Below are 14,849 nucleotides of genomic sequence, written 5' to 3' on the forward strand. Positions count from 1 at the left end.
TCAGTTTGGTAGGGTGCCAATTAAAACCATGAAAACTTGGATGTAAAAATAAAAGAAATGATTCCTTAGTCTCCACATCATAGGACAAATTTGGGCTCTTTCAAATTTGCAGTACAAAATTGGTCTGATTTCATGTCAAAGAACCAAATCTCATTTCATCTTATATATTTATGTGTATTATGCTCTGTCTATGGCCAGAGAATTATTTGGGTGACCTGGAAAAATAAATAATAAAAATAATAATGATATTAGCATGTAACTGTTATCAAGTAGTTGCTAAGTATCATTACTATTTTAAGCCCTTTGTAAGTATAGATCTGTTCAGAAACTTAGCTAGTCTATGTCTAAACATGTTCTTATTTCTGACCACAGATTTCCTTAATGAGATTCTACAAGACAACCTTCAAGTGTGACGACAGATTCTGTAGGAACAGAGACCAGGCCTGCTTTGCCAGCCTCTATTTTCAGGCTATCTGATAAACAGTCTAGAACATACCAAGTGGCCCAAAAAGATATGCAAACTATTAACACTTTTAGAGTTCTCAGCTTTATCTGTGGCTTTACTAAGAGATGCCTGGACAGAGCCAAACTTGGGGTTTTGACCCCAGGAAAGAAACAAACTGCAGACTGTAAGTAAATTTGCATAGACAGACACAAGAACAAAATGAAGTGACGTGTGATTTTCACACAAACTAGACAAATCAAGATCAGATTCATTCCAGATCAATATCTATGTGACTTGAATTAGAAACAAGTCACTAAGTGACTTTAGCTATATTTGCTTGCTCGCTGAATCACTAACCAAAGTCATGCCATGCCAATGTCCTAACATCATTAGGATGAATTGAGATTTTGGATTAACATTCACTGCAAGTAACCTAACCTAAGGTATCGTCATGAGAAGAGATTTCAAATTTAAAAATAAAAGGAAAGAAATCCAAAGCTTCAAATGTAAACAAATCTCCCAATTCATTCAAACTTCTTCTGTGCAAACAAATTTTTAGGCTTCCAACCAGTCCACTGATTTAAACTCAGCCAAATGCCTGAACTATGTGTCATAGAGCAGAAATAGAATAGAAAATGAAAATGTCAAAACTTTTAAGATGGCAGAATTTTTTTCAGATGATGGAATTGATGAAATGCAGTATCCAAACTAATCTTATTAAAGAAAGCAAACGGTTAGACTCAAGGAAAAGCTGTCATTTCTTTGAAAAGTTCATGTTTTCCGACCCATGCCATTCTAAATAGGGCAGAACTGCTGAGATGCTTTAAACCCACCAGTTCCACTTTTTAAGGGGGGAGGGAAATTATATTTAGATAATACACATCAAGATGATGAAGGTGGTAAATGGATTCAAAATGATCAAAATTCAAATCCTCCTTAAAAGGGTTAAACTGAGAAGAAATACTGTGTGTACAAGAACAAGCCAAACTCTGTATAATCTAAATTTATCACAGCCAAGTAATATGAACCCCAAGACTGTCATGAATCTCAAAATTGCTTTGTGTTTTCAATTTTTAAAGACTCATATTGAACACTTTTCCTTATTATATATTTTAATATTTTCTCCATATGCATAATGTATGTTTTGGTTAATTTGCTCTGTATACTTAATTGACCAAATGAAGTTTCAAAATGCGAGTCAACTGATTTCTGTTTAAAGCTAGACAACATTAATCCTAGCTTTTCTTTCTGAAATCAAATTTGGTTTCTGTATGTTATGTTAAAAATAAACTCCTTGTTAAAATTTCTTTTACCAAATAGCTATACAACTGTTATACAATTACTGCACAGATGAACGACTGATTGGCTTTCTCTTAATGAGTCAAAACTTTCATTTCAATATATTTTTTAGAAGTATCAGATTTTTAAAAAAAAGATTATAAAGTAATGCTACATATTTCTCTGGAACAAACAAAATATTACTTCAAAATCCCTTTTGATATGTAAAAATAAAGAAGTCTAGCTGGTTTTAGAAAAGGCAGAGGAACCAGAGATCAAATTGTCAACATCCACTAGATCATCAAAAAAGCAAGAGAGTTCCAGAAAAACATCTATTTCTGCTTTATTGACTATGCCAAAGCCTTTGACTGTGTGGATCACAATAAACTGTGGAAAATTCTTCAAGAGATGGGAATACCAGACCACCTGACCTGCCTCTTGAGAAACCTGTATGCAGGTCAGGAAGCAACAGTTAGAGCTGGACATGGAACAACAGACTGGTTCCAAATAGGAAAAGGAGTACGTCAAGGCTGTATATTGTCACCCTGCTTATTTAACTTATATGCAGAGTACATCATGAGAAACGCTGGGCTGGAGGAAGCACAAGCTGGAATCAAGATTGCTGGGAGAAATATCAACAACCTCAGATATGCAGATGACACCACTCTTATGGCAGAAAGTGAAGAAGAACTAAAGAGCCTCTTGATGAAAGTGAAAGAGGTGAGTGAAAAAGTTGGCTTAAAGCTCAACATTCAGAAAACTAAGATCATGGCATCCGGTCCCATCACTTCATGGCAAATAGATGGGGAAACAGTAGAAACAGTGGCTGACTTTATTTTTCTGGGCTCCAAAATCACTGCAGATGGTGACTGCAGCCATGAAATTAAAAGATGCTTACTTCTTGGAAGGAAAGTTATGACCAACCTAGACAGCATATTAAAAAGCAGAGACATTACTTTGTCAACAAAGGTCTGTCTAGTCAAGGCTATGGTTTTTCCAGTGATCATGTACGGATGTGAGAGTTGGACTATAAAGAAAGCTGAGTGCTGAAGAATTGACGCTTTTGAACTGTGGTGTTGGAAAAGACTCTTGAGAGTCCCTTGGACTGCAAGGAGATCCAACCAGTCCATCCTAAAGGAGATCAGTCCTGGGTGTTCAGTGGAAGGACTGATGTTGAAGCTGAAACTCCAATACTTTGGCCACCTGATGCGAAGGGCTGGCTCATTGGAAAAGACCCTGATGCTGGGAAAGATTAAGGGCAGTAGGAGAAGGGGACGACAGAGGATGAGATGGTTGGATGGCATCGCTGACTCAATGGACATGAGCTTGGGTAGGCTTTGGGAGTTGGTGATGGACACAGAGGCTTGGCGTGCTGCAGTTCATGCGGTCACAAAGAGTCGGACACGACTGAGTGACTGAACTGAACTGAAGTGAATAGAATAGGAAACAAATTTAGCATAATGCTTGCAAGGTGAAAACCTGGGTTCAATCCCTGGGTTGGGAAGATCTCCTGGAGAAGGGAACAGCTACTGACTCCAATATTCTGCCCTGGAGAATTCCATGGACTGTATAGTCCAAGGGGTCGCAAAGAGTCGGACATGACTGAGCAACTCACTCCACTTCATTTTGTTTCAATGGGACATTCCCTCCTACTGATTTGCTGCAAAAACCCAGTGGTGGTGAGCAGAATAGGAGTTGAATTCAGTGGATGAACCTAGAGCCTGGTATACAGAGTGAAGTAAGTCAGAAAGAAAAACAAACATCATATATTAATACATATATATGGAATCTAGAAAGATAGCACTGATGGACTTATTTACAGGGAAGGAATGGAGACACAGACGTAGAGAATGGACTTGTGGACACAGTTGGGGAGGGAGAGAGTGTGACGAATGAGAAAGTAGGTTGTGCTCTGTGACAACCTAGAGGGGTGGGATGGGGAGAGGGAAGGGAGGTTCAAGATGAAGGACATATATGTATTAATATAATTATGGCTGATTTGTGTTGTTGCATGGCAGAAACTAAAACAATGCTATAAAAACAAAAAACAAAAAAGAAAATGAAAAAGCATTTTGGCTTGCCATTGGTTTTCTAACAGCTAGACTTTCTGAATTTCTCTCCACTTAGCCATTTTTCTAAGCTACCTGAGTCATTTCAAATAGTGTTCAGGGGACATGGGCAAGCACATATGAAATTCTAATCTTTCAGTGACTCTGTTCTCTGGAGGCAGTTAAGAGTGAAAGTATAGGCCAAAAACATTGTCATTAATACTTGTGGTAGTCAGAATTCTAAGAAAGGCTCAAAGTTCCCCTGGGGTGCATACTTTGTATAATCCTCTTCCCTTGAATAAGACTGGTACCTGTGAATAAAGCGGATGTCATTCTGTGATTAAATTGTTATATTGCAAGGGAGAAGGAACCTTTGTGACTTTAATTAAGGTCCCTAATCAGATGATTTTGAGTTAGTAAAGGATTATTATCCTGGGTGAGCCTTTGACTGTGTGGATCACAATCAACTGTGGAAAATTCTTCAAGAGATGGGAATACCAGACCACCTGACCTGCCTCTTGAGAAACCTGTATGCAGGTCAGGAAGCAACAGTTAGAACTGGACATGGTTCCAAATAGGAAAAGGAGTACGTCAAGGCTGTAGGTTGTCACCCTGCTTATTTAACTTATATGCAGAGTACATCATGAGAAACGCTGGGCTGGAGGAAGCATAAGCTGGAATCAAGATTGCCGGGAGAAATACCAATAACCTCAGATATGCAGATGACACCACCCTTATGGCAGAAAGTGAAGAAGAACTAAAGAGCCTCTTGATGAAAGTGAAAGAGGAGAGTGAAAAAGTTGGCTTAAAGCTCAACATTCAGAAAACTAAGATCATGGCATCCGGTCCCATCACTTCATGGCAAATAGATGGGGAAACAGTGGAAACAGTGGCTGACTTTATTTTTCTGGGCTCCAAAATCACTGCAGATGGTGACTGCAGCCAAGAAATTAAAAGACGCTTACTTCTTGGAAGGAAAGTTATGACCACCCTAGATAGGATATTCAAAAGCAGAGACATTACTTTGCCAACAAAGGTCCATCTAGTCAAGGCTATGGTTTTTCCAGTGGTCATGTATGGATGTGAAAGTTGGACTATAAAGAAAGTTGAGTGCCGAAGAATTGATGCTTTTGAACTGTGGTGTCGGAGAAGACTCTTGAGAGTCCCTTGGACTGCAAGGAGATCCAACCAGTCCATCCTAAAGGAGATCAGTCCTGGGTGTTCAGTGGAAGGACTGATGTTGAAGCTGAAACTCCAATACTTTGGCCACCTGATGCAAAGAGCTGACTCATTGGAAAAGACCCTGATGCTGGGAAAGATTGAGAGCAGGAGGAGAAGGGATGACAGAAGATAAGATGGTTGGATGGCATCACCAACTCAATGGACATGGGTTTGGGTGGACTCCAGGAGTTGGTGATGGACAGGGAAGCCTGGTGTGCTGCGGCTCATGGGGTCACATAAAGTCGGACACGACTGAGGAACTGAACTGAACTGAGCGTGACTTTTTCAGGTAAGGTCTTCAAAAGAAGGATTAGAAGTCAGAGAGTCTCCTGCTTACTTTGAAGAAATAAGCTGCCACATGGTAAAAGGATCTGTGAGAGGGCCACATGGCAAGGAACTGTAGGGACCTCAAGGGGCCAAGCAGGGCTGTGACTGACAGAGGGCTTTAAGGAAGCTAGGACCTTAGTCTTAAAGCTGCAAGGAATAGAATTCTGCCAATCATCATGTGTTGGGATTGATGCATATAAAATACCAGGTGTAAAAAACAGATAGCAAATGGAAAGCTGTTATAAAGCACAGGAAGCTCAGCTCTGGGCTCTGTGATGACCTAGAGAGGGTGGAATGGGCAGTGTGGGTGGGAAGTTCAAGAGGGAGGGATTGATGTATACATATGACTGATTCACTTCATTGTACAGCAGAAAGTAACACAACATTGCAAAGCAATTAAAAAAAAAAATACATTCCCCGCCCTCCCCCCCGCCCTGCCCCAGCCCACCTGGAGAAAACCCTAAGCTATAGAAAGGAATTTGGCCTGGACAAAATTCTGATTGCAGTCTTGTGAGTCCCCGAGTAAAGGAACCAGGTAAGCAGTGCTCTGACTCTTGACCCATGGAAACTGTGAGATAATAAATGTGTGATGCTTTAAGCTAAATTTGTGGTAATTTGTTATACAGCATTAGCAGACTAACATGATATTAAAATATAAGACTTGTTGACCCTAGTAATATGTATATTAAAGATGCCTGGTGCTAAGTCATTTCAGTCGTGTCCGGCTCTTTGCGACCTCATAGACTGTAGCCAGCCAGGCCCCTCTGTCTATGGGACTCTACAGTCAAGGATACTGGAGGGTTTCCATGCCCTCCTCCAGGGGACCTTCCAACCCAGGGATTGAACCCTTACATCTTACATCTCTGCATTGGCAAGAGGGTTCTTTATCAATAGTGCCACCTGGGAAGCTCATTAAAGATGCCTACTATGCACTAACTAATCTCTATAAATCCAGAAGCTTTCAGTATTTTTAATAAATCTGTTCTAGTAATGATGTGTCCATTAGCCTACACTCACCCAGAGGAAATGGTAAGACATCTTCTTAGGAAAGAGGCTTAAAGTTATTTCTAGTGGTGCAAACACTTTGGAAAATTTCTATTTTCTCCTGATTATTTCAAGAAATAACAGTAATAAAATGTGATCAAATGATATGAAGAAACTCAAATTAATTCTTGAGGTCTCCTTAAACAAATCAAGAGTTTTGGGGGGTAACTTTTTGCTGCAACCTGAAATAAAAAAAGAATACACAGGGGGAAAATCATAATCAATAATAACTCCCCCTCTCTCCTGAGTCATGAGATTACCACACACTTCGACCAAGAATTTTATAGTGACAAGAAGCAAATACTACAGGAGTGAGAAGAAAGTACAATAATGCTGTTTTCTGCTTGAGAAAGCTTCTAAAATGAGATATTTTTGAGTCAAGGAGCTACAACATTAGTGGGAAAGAGAGAAGAAGGAGAGATCGCAATAACCTATAATTATTCCACTGACAATAGAACAACATGCTAGATTTTAAAAAGGAGGTAAAAAGTCAGGGTCAATGCTTAATTTGTTAAGAGTACTTAGTCAAAAATCCAACTGTCCTGTGAAACTTTCCCCGTTTAATGTTGTTCAAGACAGCAGGACCTTATCTTGTCTGTCGTTGGAGTTTGGGTGATGTAGTTCCAGTTGTCAGAGAAGATTTAACTGGTATATGTTTCTTTCTTCAAAGTATTAAAGTTGAGAACAGAAAAGTTAGGGGACTTCCCTAGTGGTCCAGTAGTTAAGATTTCGTGGTCTTACTGCAGGGGGCAAGGGTTTGATCCCTGGTCAGGGAACTAGTTCCCACATGACACATGGCTCAGCAGAAAAAAAAAAAGGAAAGAAAGGTTAGTTTTAATACTGTTCATTTAGACTCACAATCTGTTTGGGAGAAGCTCTGGAAACCAACAAACTCTGCCCTTTCATTTTAAAATCCAACATATAAGCCGGTTAGAGAGGACCACAAAATGCTGCTTAAGTTCAGTTGTTCATGTTTGACTTCAGACATTCTCCTGTTTGCTATCATGATCGAATTCCCAACAACCTATCTTTACTGCTTTACCAGAACAACTATTATACTAAACCTAAAGGCTATTAGAAGCCTTCATCCACCGAGGAGTCGCAAGAGAGCCACGAGGCAGCTAAAAAGATGTCATCAAATTCCTACATATTGATCGTTTCCAAAAACCAGGCTGAGAATAATAAAAACCACAAACGACAGAGTACTTGCTATGTACCCTGTACTTACAAATCCTTACGTCTGCATCTCAGAACGGTAGGTATTATTATCCTACCTACCTATAACTTAGTATCACAGAAAGCAGGTATCAGGGATATCAAGCAACTTGCTTAAGATCATACAGCCATTCTTTTCCATACACCTGTAACTAGCACATCATTGTTAATTGACCACACTGCAACATAAAATAAAAATTAAAAGATCATACAGCCATTAAGTGATCATTCTGACCCAGGTCTCTCAGGTTCTAAAGCTTGTATTATTTTGTTAAATATCACACTCCCTCCTGTAGTTTCCCTTGTACACTATAAAAACAATGTCCTATTTAAGGCAACAAAATATCGTTATAGTTTAACTTTCTGATATCCAAAGAAAATAGTCAAAGAAAAGTGATTATCAGCTTCAAAAGAGTATGCAAAATATTAAAATGACTCTGAAGTACAGTACTAGGAATCATCTTGTCTTATATACCAAAGGTTTTACTTGGCCTTAGTAGGAATCAGTTAGGATTTTATTAAACATACTGAATATATTACCAGTAATTCTAACACAGAACCTCCAAAAGAAAAATATCACACAGACTTAGAAGTCTTCTAATAGATAATGATCCAAATATGTTAAGCTCTAAAATAGCAAATATATACATTAATATATACAACAGGCCTCTTCCCTATTCAACACCCTGTTTTCTCAATAGCCTCCTGCAGACATTAGCAGAAAGGATCACAATTCTTCTTTTAAGAGTCACTGATACACTCCAAGCCTAGTCTTTATGATAATGCAGAAATACCTCACTTAATCAAAGGTATGTGGCTAACACACATAATTATTTAAAATTCAGTAAGTCTTGACATCAAGGGAGACCTCTGAGCTACTAACATTGGTGTCAAAGTAGGTAACTAAGTAGAGGTATTTCACTGATAGGAAAGTGCAGTTTTACAGAAACTAAGAGAAGTATTTCAAGGAGACAGTTGTGATGGAGAGAGGTAAGTGCTGTTGAGAGGTCAAGCATAATGAGAATAAACGAGCTCTGTGAGAGTGAGGCGCATGGAAGATGGGTTAGGTGTTGCTGCTGCTGCTAAGTCATTTCAGTCATGTCCGACTCTGTGCGACCCCATGGACTGCAGCCTACCAGGCTCCTCCGACCCTGGGATTCTCCAGGCAAGAATACTGGAGCGGGTTGCCATTTCCTTCTACAATGCATGAGAGTGAAAAGTGAAAATGAAGTCGCTCAGTCGTGTCCAGCTCTTCGCGACCCCATGGACTGCAGCCTACCAGGCTCCTCCATCCATGGGAGTTTCCAGGCAAGAGTACTGGAGTGGGGTGCCATTGCCTTCTCCGAGATGGGTTAGAATGGCCTGCAAAAATCAACAGGAAGGGAAGAAGCAGGACAATCGGTATAGTCAACTCTCATGAAGTTAGTCTGTAAAGGGAAGCAGACAATTAGGGTAGTAGCTTTAGGGAGAAGGGGGGAAGCAGTCGGAGACAGTGAAGCATGCTGGCCTACTGATGGAAGTGTCCAGCAGGTGGGCAGAAGGCCGTGTCTTGGTGGGAGGATGACTGAGCAAGCAAAGTCCCAGAGAGGGTGAGAGGCCACAAGATTAGTACGTGAAGGAGCCAGGATTTCAACTCAGCTAGCCAAAGCCCTTCCTCCTTCAGTGTACTATTTCACCCAGGCACCGACTTCTGAAAAAAGCTTCCATTACTGCTACAAACCGATCACAGGCTGGTTTAAAACAGAGCTTATTAATGGTACGTAAACATTTTTCTCCAGCCTAAATAACATGCTAACTGCCGTCCTGACTGTTCTCTCTACATTCGGGTCTTCAGATTCCCTTCTACCTCCAGGTCTAAGTGTGGGGAATGGATACACCAGTCATAGCTGTCAGACTAATGTTGTCGGCATAAACTGCAGTGCCTCTTCTCAAGCACAAAACGAAAGCTGACGACCCGCACTCTATTTCGCAAGTCACCTACCACCAGCAGATTTACACCCAGACGCTCAGCTTCTCGATGCAGAGCACTGTCCCAGTCTCTAGCCCCCCAAGCAAGAACAGGACCATTCTAGGGCCATTTCAGCTAGACTTTATATGAGATCATCTCCAACTGTGATGCTAAATAAAGACTGTGATTGGATAGATTAATCCCACAGTCAAAGGACCATCCAGTTTTGTGGCTATCAACACATACTGTGCGATAGGAGGAGTTAGTTCAAGATGCTGTATTCACCCTAGAATTGTGTCCTAATGGTAAAACCCATTAGGGTTCATTCTAAAGTAATTTATTATGATTAGCACACTCAACAATACAAAAAGGTAAAACATTCAGACTATTTTGACTTTTAACCTTTTTCAGTGAATAAAAATGTTTTTAAAATCATTTTTATGATGGAGAGAATAAAATGAGTTAATACAGCTTCTGAGGTGTATCCTTCTTGTTCTATACGTAACCATTTAAAATGAGCTGAAAGGACCCCTCAAAGAATTATCACATCATAAAGAAGTTCAGGTAATTTAAAAGGCTTGGACACAAGTGATTTCTTCAATTTAGAAAAAAATGGGAGAATGGAGTTAAAAATTATATGGATGATTCAGGAGAAAAGAAATGATGAGTTCTCTAATGTATTCCAAATGTTCACTTGTTAAGTGAAAATTTACAACCAGAGAGAGTGAAGGATAGACACAAGGAAAATGCCATACAAAAAAATCTGGTTCCTGAGCCAACAATGAAGTCTCATGACTTGAGGAGATTTCCTTTCCTTTCAGGGTAAGTACGCATACCACACTGTCAGGATTCTGTTCTTGTTGTTGTTCAGTTGCTCACTCATGTCCGACTCCTTGTGACCCCATGGACTGCATCACGCCAGGCTTCCCGGTCCTTCACTATCTCTTGTAGTTTGCTCAAACTCATGTTCATTAAGTCCGTGATGCCATCCAACCATCTCATCCTCTGTTGCCACCTTCTCCTGCCCTCAATCTTTCCCAGCATCAGGGTCTTTTTCAATGAGTCAGCTATTGCATTTTAGGTTCCATATAGTTACAAGTTGGAGATTCCCTACCCACCCTATCTTCTCCCTAACCATCTCACCCTCTCCCATGTATTCAGGGAAGGATTGATTTTGGCTCAACAGAGCACTCACACACATTCACAGAGGACTGAGAATGAAAAAGAAATTACTGAGAAAACTAAACTATTTTCTTTGCATGAAAAAATAGTACAATATAGCATAATGTTTTATTCATTCTATCTAGATACCCAGATGAAAAGTAAAAAACTCAATCATACATATGTTTGGTTTATATCTGCTCTGTCCAATATGGTAGCTACTAGCCACATGTGGTTACTTTTTAAATTAATTAAAATTAAATCAATTAAAAACTTCAGTGGCTCAGCACAGCCACATTTCAAGTGCTCAATGGCCTTATTTGGCTAGCTCTTACAGTATTGGACAGTGCAGAGTTAGAACATGTTGCATCACTGCACACAGTTCCATTCGACAGCTTTGGTCTATATGCCACCAAATAACCTTTTAGTTTTTTGGTCCTGCTATAGAACTGCAGATAAATCTTACTTTGATATATTTTATCAGCATGTTTAACTCTCTTTTAAGTTGTAAAAGCAAAGCACATGCACTCTACAAATACATGAATTGCATAAAGGGAAAAAAAACCAACAATGCTCTTTCCTCTTTATCTTCAACAAGCTGAGGGTAAGCCAGTGCTCAAACTTGGTAAATAACCTTTTAGAGACTTTTCTCGACTCACAATATTCATTTAGATGATGTGGAGTTAAGTGTTTATCAAAATATGTTCACTCTGTCAGTTAAAACATGATTGAAAGCTTGGAGTTTAAGGTGCCTGCTGGTAGAATTTAATTTGTAAGAGATGCACAGTCTGTGACATTCCATGCTTGGGATATGCCTACACTGGGAATCTATTAAGTCCTAATGTTCCTTGGTTACAAGCAGAGCACCCATCATTTTATTTAAAATCTGAAAACTGATGTGAACATTTCATAAGGGAAAAAAGAAATATAATTTTAGGTCTCTTCAAATTGCTTGAACTGTGAAATCAAGTAATGAACGCTAGAAAAGGTTCTGTCAGCTAGAATCTCAGCTTAGTGTAGTCAGCATTTTCTTGCTAAACCTTATTATGGCAAAGCATTTGATTTTTCATCTCTGCACTCTGTTCATCTCCACAAATAAACTACTTTGACCTCCACCTGTTATGTTACTTAGTGAAATCTGCCTGCCATCCTTCAATAACCCTATTCTTTGCCTTCAAAGGCCTTTGAGTCGTTGAGAAAGTGGGGAAGTAGAGCCATGCAATGAACTGAGTGGATAACACTTTATAACTATGCAGTAGTTCATAGCTCAGGATACAAACCACAGGGAAAAAGGAAACGGATTTTTTTTTTTTAAGCTATGCCTGGGGATGCTGGAAGGGGGCAATATATTTAATCATTTTAACATTAAACATTTTCACGGAAACATGTTCTCTTTGGGGCTCTTATTAAAGGCAGAAAACTGGCTTCTTCCTCATAAGAAGACCTCTCGCTAAAAGTCATACCTTCATTTCAGTCATACTTTCATTTCATTTGAAGTGACCAACAGGTCATTTGAAATGATCAAGCTAAAAAATACTTAAGCAGGTTTATGATTCTGACAGTTGGCAAAACAAAATGAACTGCTAACCTCAAATGCAGCTTTGTGGATACAAAAGGTCCACATTATCGTTAAAAACTACTAAAACAAACAAAAACATAAAATCAAAAGGAAATAGCTGCGCACAACTACATGAGTCATTTTCAGAAGCAAAATGACATATCAGAAAAGAGGATTCTGTGTAAAGTTGCACTTCTGATGAATGCTACATTCAACAGACAAGATGGTGTCTGTCTAATTACACTGAACACTTATCAGAGAGGGATTAGCAGGATGTTTCTGCTCACTGTCATTCTTTGTGACAACATAATGATAGATCCGTTTACTTAGGAGTGCAATTATTAAAAACCGTGCTGTTTTCTTAACTGTCTTCATATCTCGGAAATATTTTATTAAAAATTACTTATCTGACATAAAGGGTAAATGCTTGGCAAAGCTTTTCATATCAATTAAGTAAATGAGTAAGTTCCATTCAGGCACAGTCTTTGTTGAGCATCTTATGCAAGTCTGCTGAAACTTGATCACTATAACAATTTTATACTAGAGTTAATGATTCACCCTTTTTTCGCCTTGTCTTATTTGTCCAAATCCTGAAGTTTGGTTTTCACTTAAACTAAAAACTGCTCATGGCCGACATTTTCTCTGGAGTCATGATTTAGCACTTCTCCTTCATATTCACACCTTTTTTTGGAACCCAACACAAGGATCCAATTTTATACAGACAACTCTCCATGGGCCAATCAGAATGGGATGCTAGCAAGATACCATCTTTTGCATCTTTTTCTATTTGAATAATTCACTTTACCCAGTGCCTTTTAGGAAAAGGTCTTCATGCATGATAAAAACAAGAAAGCAAACCACATTGGACTCTACAAGTAGGCTGGCTACCTCCCAAGCCAAAGGACTATTTTCATATGTATTTAAACAGACAAACCTAGGATCCTCTCTCTCTCTCTCTCTCTTTTTTTTTTTTGGTTCCACTTACCAACCCTCAAATAATAACTGTCACCAACTGAATGTGAAAAACAACCTAATATATGTACTGAGGGTAAGTTGCTGAACCTCTCCCACAGGGAGAGTTTATTTCTCAGGCTTTGGTCAACTTAAGACAACTATCAATTAGTCCAAGTGGAAGATAATGACATTTATAACAACTTTTATCTCTGCAAAAGTCTCCAAATGTGTGGCTAGGATAGAAATTTATGTGACCCAATATAATAATTATGTGTTATAAAGATTTCTTTTTAAACTAAAGGCATGTTAAGGCTTCAATGCCAATGGACGAACTCATAAAAATATCAAGCACATCAAAAGGAGAAAAATGACCAGTTAAGTCTTTTGAGGATACAATTTCATTTTTGAAGAAAAAAAGAAATCACCCACTGGCAAAAAGAACTCCTAAAATTAGAAGCAGGTGTCTTTGCTATGAAGTGATAAATATCAAAGAATAGCTGGCCCTGAAAAGTATTCTTATACATCCCATATTACTTTTAATCTTCACACGTGTATTTTGACATTAGAACATGAAGTGCTGCTTATGTTAGTCCCTAAAGAGTGTTAAAACATGAGGGACACGGCACAGCCATTTTGATAAACTGTCTCTTCGCTCAGGTTCATGAAATGGCTGAAAGGCAGCCTGCGAATTCTAATGGGCATTAAATCATAAGTAATTATGATATCCTAGAATGCATTCATCTTGGAAGCTCATCACAGCGAAGTGATTTCGGGGTCGACAACTAACACTGCAGAATCATCTGGTGCTGCAGAGGACACTTCAGATTACAAATGGATATTGGGTTGCCATTCCTTAAAAGTCTAATGACTTGAGTGTGTTTCCAAGGATGCAAATGAAAAAGCGTCACCTCTCCGTAGATACGAAGTGGAAAATCCCTAGAGGTTGGCATGTTCCTTCCAAATGAAGGACAATGAGATGTTTGGATCACATTAAAATGTGGAGGATCATCTGAATGGACATTCGCAGCTGTCTGCGAAGCCCGTCTCCACTGTGGCTGGAGGTGCTGGACCACAGCACAGAGTCACCCACTCCAAATAGACCCAGAGAACAGGGAACCAAAGTAACCAAGGATTTAAAAATCCAAACGTTTCAGAGTGGGGGTTTAATTGTTACAAAAGGGAGATCAGTAATACTTTCAAGAGGCAAGCTGAATAACTGTATTTAAACATGTTTCAGTTATTCTATCAGGGTTTAATATTTCATCAAATTAAAGATTTTATTTTTTCACTCCTGAAGTTTTCTCCTGTCCCAGAGACATACTCTGTGACTCGGTACAGGAGAGAACGCTCTCCACTTTTAGTACCTACTGATTTACGACATCAATGTGAGCATTTCTCGTCATCTTTGAGGATGTAACTCACCCATCATCTCCAAAAGGGTGCCATGTCTTCGATTAATTGACGAACTTATGATGTGTTTGAAATCCATGGGTAGATAGAGTTGGATAAATAGGCATTATTGTAATTCTCTGCTGAGCAGGAAAGCACACCATTGCATCAGAAACTGCTGGACTGCACGGGGCAGAAAGTTACCGACTCCTGAGACCTGTGTACGCCTGAGGACTTCTCTTCCTTTTTGCTCCCATCCCC

At 39.2% G+C, this 14,849-nt stretch overlaps 1 protein-coding gene across 4 annotated transcripts in view; it reads right to left on the reverse strand.

Annotated features, from left to right (window-relative positions):
• NFIA (nuclear factor I A) overlaps positions 1-14,849 on the reverse strand; it is a 396,317-nt gene that overhangs the window by 87,030 nt on the left and 294,438 nt on the right. The window lies entirely within an intron of this gene.

This window comes from Cervus elaphus, chromosome 20 (assembly GCF_910594005.1).
Source record: "Cervus elaphus chromosome 20, mCerEla1.1, whole genome shotgun sequence".
Lineage (NCBI taxonomy): Eukaryota > Metazoa > Chordata > Mammalia > Artiodactyla > Cervidae > Cervus > Cervus elaphus.